At 37.9% G+C, this 7,161-nt stretch overlaps 1 pseudogene; it reads right to left on the reverse strand.

Moving 5' to 3' along the window:
* Positions 1-282: 282 nt before the first annotated feature.
* LOC120238274 lies at positions 283-5,769 on the reverse strand (annotated as a pseudogene).
* Between the last annotated feature and the right edge of the window lie 1,392 nt (positions 5,770-7,161).

The raw sequence follows: 7,161 nt of genomic DNA on the forward strand, positions 1-7,161 counted from the left end.
AGAGAGGGAGACACAGAATCTGAAACAGGCTCCAGGCTCCGAGCTGGTTGTCAGCACAGAGCCTGACGTGGGGCTCGAACCCATGAACTGTGAGATCATGACCTGAGCCGAAGTCTGGCGCTTAACTGACTGATCCACCCAGGCACCCCAATGTTCCATTTTCTAAATACAAGGAATGTGCTTCAGTCTCCACTGTCTTGTAGCATTTAGCTCCCCTGGCTACTATCGTCTTTTTGAATTCATGTCTCTCCTTGGTTTTCCTGACATAATTTTTTCTGATTATTATCCTATCCTTTCCTTCTTTGTGTCCACCACAGTTTCCTCTTCCTCTACCTCCTCTTTCTGAGACAGAGTTCAAGGGTCTGTATTTGGCCGTGTACTTGTCTCTTGGTATCTTTTAACCATTCCATTGACATCAGTCACTATGACTATTTCTAATCTGAACTATTCAGTTGCCTATGGACATTTCCCTCAATGTCTCACAGATCAAAAAAGTATCCAGAGTGAAGTCATTGTCTTTCTTCTCAGTTGTGATTCTCTTCCTTATACTATTTTGATGAAAACCATCCATCCAGTCTCCCAGCAAGAATCCTTGAAGATTGTAGGAGGCTTCCTACCACCACCTCCTACCTGTACCAAGCATCCAAGAAGTGACTATAAATTATAGAAACTAATAAATTTTAGAATTTAAATACATCTCCAGTTTATTACCTTTTCTCTACCCCTACTTTTTTCTTCATTAATTCAGCCCATCATCATCTCTTACTTGGTGACTGCAATAATTACTAATTTATACTCAATCTCTCTCTCTGTCTCTCCCTGCCTCCTTCAAAACTTCTTTGACAATTCCACCAGAGCAAAACATGCAAATTTGATCTTACTATTTCCTTATTATAAAGTTGTTCTATTAATTATTGGCCAAAGGATAATGAAATATTCTACTAAAATTATAAATTCATCCATTTCTTTTTGTAAAAATGTTAAAGTCTTCTGTGAATTTGCCTATATTTCTGTAAAGTTTTGCTTCACTTACTTTTAAGCTTTATTATTGGGAACATGAACATTTAGACAATTCAGTTCTCTTTGGTTAGTCGACTTAGTTATCATCTGAGATAGATATCATCTCTATCTCTGGTAATATTCTTTGTTTTGGAGTCTACATTATCAGATATTAATATAACCATGCCAACTCTGTTCTGATTGGGATTTGCATGGTATGTCTTTTTCCATCCTTTTACTTTCAAACTATTCATATTGCATTTAAAATGAGACCCTTGTAGAGACCATTATTAGTATTAGTAATTTTTTAACTATTATCAATTACTATTAGCAATCATCTTTAATCCTTCTGACAATATCACTTTTTATTTGGCATATGTATTCCACTTACATTTAATGTAACTATTGGTATGGTTTTTATTTGTTAAACACATTTCTTTACTTTTTAAATGTTTATTTATTCTTACAAGAAAAAGCATCAGTGGGGGAGGGGCAGAAAGAGGGGACAGAGGATCTGAAACAGGCTCTGCGCTGATAACAGCAAGCCCAATGCAGTGCTAAAACTCACTAACCTGAGTCATGAACCCTGAGATCATGACCTGAGCTGAAGTCAGATGCTCAGTGGACTGAACCACCTGGGTGCCCCACTATTGTATGGTTTCCTTGGAGTTTGACACTTTACTTTTATTTTCTATTTGTTTTTCCTATTTTTCCTTTGATCTTACTTTCCTGCTAAATTAATCTAAGATATTTTAGTATTCTATTTTATCTAATCTGTTGGATTTTTATTTTATCTTTTATTTTTTTAAGAGGTTGCTCTAGGTATGCACCTTTATCATATTCTATCTTAAATTAATGTTATTTGGAAGCTCACCAAATTATAATTCCATGTATCCCCATTTAATCATTTTTATAATTCTTATGTATATTGCTATTATATCTTATAAGCCCCACGATATAAATGTTGTTTTTGATTTAAGTATGCAGATGTCTTTCAAAGAAATCAGAAGAGAAAAAATAATTAGAGTCATATTTATCTTCTTTACCATTTTCAGCATGCTTCAAGTCTTCCGGCAGATCTGAATTTCCAAATGGTATCATTTCTCTTCAGACCTAAGAACTTCTTTTTGCCTGTCTGGTAGTGCAGGTCTGATGGCAACAAATTCTCTCAGCTTTCATTTATTATTTATTTATTCATCTAAAAATGTATGCAATTTACCTTCATTTTTGAAGGCTATTTCTGCTAGACATAGGATTCTAGGCTGACATTATAGTTTGGTCACTTTCTTTTAGTCCCTTAAAGATGTCAATCCACTGTGCCTGCCTTGCAGTCCTTTTAATGAGATGGTCATTTCTCCGTGTGTGTTACACATTTTCCTCTGGCTCCTTTTAGAATTTTTCTCTTTGTGTTTGGCTTTCAGTAGTGTGACAGTGATATGCCCAGGTGCACTCTCTGTGAATTTTTTTTCTACTTGAGATTCTCTGAACTTCATGGGTTTCTAGCTTATGTGTTTTAATCATAAGAAAAAATCATTTCAGTAATTATTTTGTAAGTCTCCCTCCCCCCCCCCCGCCCTATTCACTCTTTCCTATCCTTCTGGAATTCCAATTACACATATCGTTGACTGCTTGATATTGTTTCAGAGTTCAACGAATGCTTCTGTTCTGTGTATTTTTTGGCTTTTCTTTTGATGCTTTACTTACCAGAAAAGTGAGAATTGAAAAACAATACTGTTTTTTTTTTATTAATAATACTGTTTTTGTTTTTCCTCCAAAGATTTTAATTTCTTTTCTCAGCTGTTAGTTATAGTCAGGAGATTTTTCACATTTCAACAAGGTTTCATTTGACTGGGACTGAGTTGCAGCTCATGTCTCGTCAACTCAAGCCCCAACATCCAGTTTCCTACAGAAGGGCTAGTATCTTCGTTCTTACCAGGATTGGATGTGGGGCCCCTTTTGGATTCCTCCATATCAGGCATACGGAGAATGTGGGAGATGAGACGGATGATATGTTTTCTTTCTCTTTATCGGTCCTCCCTTCACTTGCATTTTTCACAGTAAATTTGGGATGGGGGAGAGAGAATTTACTGTGTTGAGCAAATTCTTGTATTTATAGCTTTTCAGACTCCCAAACTTCCCACCTGTCTCCACCATTGCCAGGAGCCCGGGTGGCTTCGTGTCCACTCAGTTAAGTTCTGGATCTTGAGCAGCTCTCTTCTCTCCCTGCCTCCAGACTATCCAGGACTCACTATTCACTTATGAAGGACTCCTCTCTCTGGAAATAAGTTCATCAAGACTTCCATGTTTCCATTGTTCTTTGATAGTCCCACATAAGTATGGTTTTTAAATTATCTGTATATGTATAGATTTTATGTTTCCACAGGAGCTAAGGTTTTCTCTGTCATACTTGGAAGCAGAAAGTACCTAAAGAAGTTTTAAGTATTTTTTTGAGACTCTATTCAGTGTTACCTCTCAGAGGTATTTACTGAACTTCTCTTTTGAAACTAATTCTTCTGTTGTGGCTCCTGTATACAATCCTATATCAGCTGTGATTCTTTAGAGTACCTAGTTGTTTATAAGATCTATCTTTCTATAAAATAGTAAAATGTTTGAGTCCAGGGCCACATTTAATGCCAATAAATAGTGTAGATTGTGCCTCACAATAGACACGTAATGCATGTTTGTTGAATATACCATATTTTCTATAGCCTCCCTGACCGTGAATATGCCTGAGTTTTCATGTTGCTGTTGTTTGTTTTGTTGCTGTTATGATTCCCCTCATATGAAATTTTCTTCCTTTCCTTTACCTAGGAAACTCAAACTTATGCTTCAGCATCCAGCTCAGTCAATCTCGTTTTGGTCAGATTTCCCTGAGCCTCTTTAAGAGCACTTACCACATTGTATGGGAATTTTAATTATGTTGCCATCCCCAGCCCTAGAGTGCAAGCCATAGAAGACAGTAAAAGGAAGTAGCTTAGTGTGGTTGAAAGAACATTGGCTTCGGTTTCAGATGGGCTGGGGTTTAAATGGACCAGATTTGTACTTAATAGTTTGGAAATCTTTACCTAGTTTCTTAAATTTTCTGAAACTGCCTGTGTACAATGCCTGACACATAATTGGCACTCTATAAATGGCAGTTATTATCACTGTGTGGTATTAAAATATTTGGCGTTACAAAGTATTCACCAAATATTTATTGAGTGACCTAGTGAACAATAGCTGTAGTGATTTAATTAAACTTTCAGCAGCTTTTGCTCTTACTTGGGTTATCTCTGTAAACTACTTCTTTCTTGTATCTGAGATTTCTCATTTTCATCAGTTTAGCAATGCCTCTTAATTAACTGTTTTCATATAGATTTTGAATAAAGTCAAGGTGGCCTGTGATAATACCCTGCCTATTTAAAACAAATTTAGTTTTGATGTCTCACATTCTCAAATTTCACTAAAAGTTTGCAGTTATCAGATATCTAAAATTAAACCTTCTTTCATGTGCTGTCATAATTCCTTAGACGAAAAAAGAAGGGTTCGTAGTAAATACCAGCCAGTTGTGATAATAAATGTTCATTAAATCTTTATACAATTGATATGTACATATTTCATAATAAATTCACTAAGTGTTGAAAATATTTTCTTTAAAATTTTTTTAGTGTTTTATTTATTTCTGAGAGAGAGAGAGAGACAGCGTGAATAGGGCAGGGCCAGAGAAAGGGAGACACAGAATCCAAAACAGGCTCCAGGCTCTGAGCTAGCTGTCAGCACAGAACCCGACGTGGGGCTTGAACCCATGAGCTGTGAGAGCATGACCTGAGTCGAAGTCGGGTGCTTAACTGATTGAGCCACCCAGACACCCCAAAAATATTTTCTAGCTAATACAACATACATATCACAATTTATGATGTATAATTTTATTTTTTTCTGCTTTTCCTCCTTTTTTTCAAGTTTTTATTCAAATTCTGGTCAATTAACATATAAGGTCATATTGGTTTCAGGGGTAGAATTTAGTGATTCATCACTTACATACAACAACACCCAGGGCTCATTACAACAAGTGCCCTCCTTAATACCCATCACCCATCTAGCTCATCTCCCCCAACCTTCCTCCGTTAACTCTTAGTTTGTTCTTCATAGTTAAGAGTCTCACGGTTTGCTTCTCTCTTTTCTGTTTTATTCCCCACCCCATATGTTTTCCTCTTCCTCCTTGGATGATTTCTTCCTTCTTGGCCTGGAGCCACTCTTCACAGTGCTTGCATGCTTCTGTGGTCTTAGATCTGTGGGCTTCAGCCTGGTCAGACAGAAGCTTCTTGCGGATCTTGTCTGCCTTCAGCTTGTGGATGTGTTCCATGAGAATCTGCTTGTTTTTGAACACATTACCCTTCACTTTCAAATACAGGCTGTGATACATGTGGCAGTCAATCTTAGCTTCGTGGTATCTTCTGAGCAGCTGGCCCAGATTCTCATCCTCCTCATCCAACCTGGTCCAGATAACTCAGGTTACCTTCTGAGGCATCCAAGCATTAGCAGTACCTTTTCTCTTACCAGTGCCCATATGCCTGCCCTTCCAGCAGGCCACGGTGTTTTTCCAGCACTCCCCTAGTGAATAGACAGTCACAAGCTTCTGGATGATCAGCCCACCTTTGATCACTTGCTGGATCTGCTGATGGAGTTGGCATTGGCAATTTCACTGGGATCATTGGGGTCCAGCCAGTCCTTCTTTTTGCCACAGCGGAGGACCCTGGAGGCAAGCCTCTTCTGAAGCCTGAGCATACTCATGGGTGCAGCTACAAGGGCAAAAGGAAAGCTAAACCGCACCTTCTTTATCCATTCATCAGTTGATGGACATTTGAGCTCTTTCCACAATTTGGCTATTGTTGATAGTGCTGCTACAAACATCGGGGTGCATATGCCCCTTCAAATCTGTATTTTTGCATCTTTTGGGTAAATACCTAGTAGTGCAATTGGTGGGTCATAGGGTATTCTATTTTAAACTTTTTGAGGAGCCTCCATACTGTTTTCCAGAATGGATGCACTGGTTTGCATTCCCACCAGCAGTGTAGGAGTGTTCCTCTTCCTATGCATCCTTGTTATGGCCTATAATTTCAAAGTTCATAAATCCAGACTGAATATTTTTCTGAAGGATTAGGGATTTTTTATTTCCTGTAGTAAAAGCATATTATTGACTATGTTATCCACTTCTTCAGAGAATCTTATTTTTTTATGTTTCTTGTAGACCGACAATAGTATATTTGACATGGCAAGATAATATTAATTTGCATTTCTCAGTTATAGTCAAGTCACTTCTCACTGTGATAAGATATTGAAAGGGGGGGGGGAACCCAGTAAGACATCCTGACACAGCTGTACATTTCTGAAGCATAAACAAAATGAAGAATCTGAGAATCCACAAATCAATTCTTCAGTGTAGATATTCATTATCTGCTATCTTGCTTGACTGAACAACTCTGTGACTGAACCAGAATTAGAACTCATTCAAGTTTTTTCCACTTCTTGTAGCACATTCATGAAACAAAGTGCCAGGATGAAACAGGCACACTACCAACTTCATGGATTTTTTCTCCTGTACATCAGGATGCTTACCAGCCCAAATATGCCTTGTTTCTGTTCTCTTCAACCCCTGGGCTTGATTTTCCTCATCTGCAATTTGCAGTTTGCTGAGCCTAAACTCCATCTCGTTTTATATGCAACACAACCTTTCTTCTTTGTTTTGCCAGTGAATTCGTGCTTGCTATTTTGAAAACCACGTAAGATCCAACACCCCTCCCCTCCCAACACACACACCACTGCCAAACACTGCTGATTCAGCAGGGCACTTTTCCCCTAGAAAGGCAAAGCCATTTCTAGCGAAAGTTCTCCCAAAGATGATTTGTTTCTTCTTAGCATTATAAGTTTTGTCATCGTCTGCATTTCTCTCAGCATAAAATGCTCCCTCCTGCCTTTTCCTTTTATTTATTGGCTGCTGTGCTAACAATAGTTTTCCTGGAAGCAGGGGCATTTCTTTCCTTCTGACTTCTTGCTGGTCAACACAACTCTTCACTTTGACATGTTACATTTGGGAATGAAATATTAATATATGAGACTAGGCGGTGTTTCAAGGAAGATGAAATAAGGAAGTAACACATAATTGATAACTTTTTGACATGGAAA

The sequence above is a fragment of the Hyaena hyaena genome, unplaced genomic scaffold (genome assembly GCF_003009895.1).
Source record: "Hyaena hyaena isolate Hyena2069 unplaced genomic scaffold, ASM300989v1 scaffold_200, whole genome shotgun sequence".
NCBI lineage: Eukaryota > Metazoa > Chordata > Mammalia > Carnivora > Hyaenidae > Hyaena > Hyaena hyaena.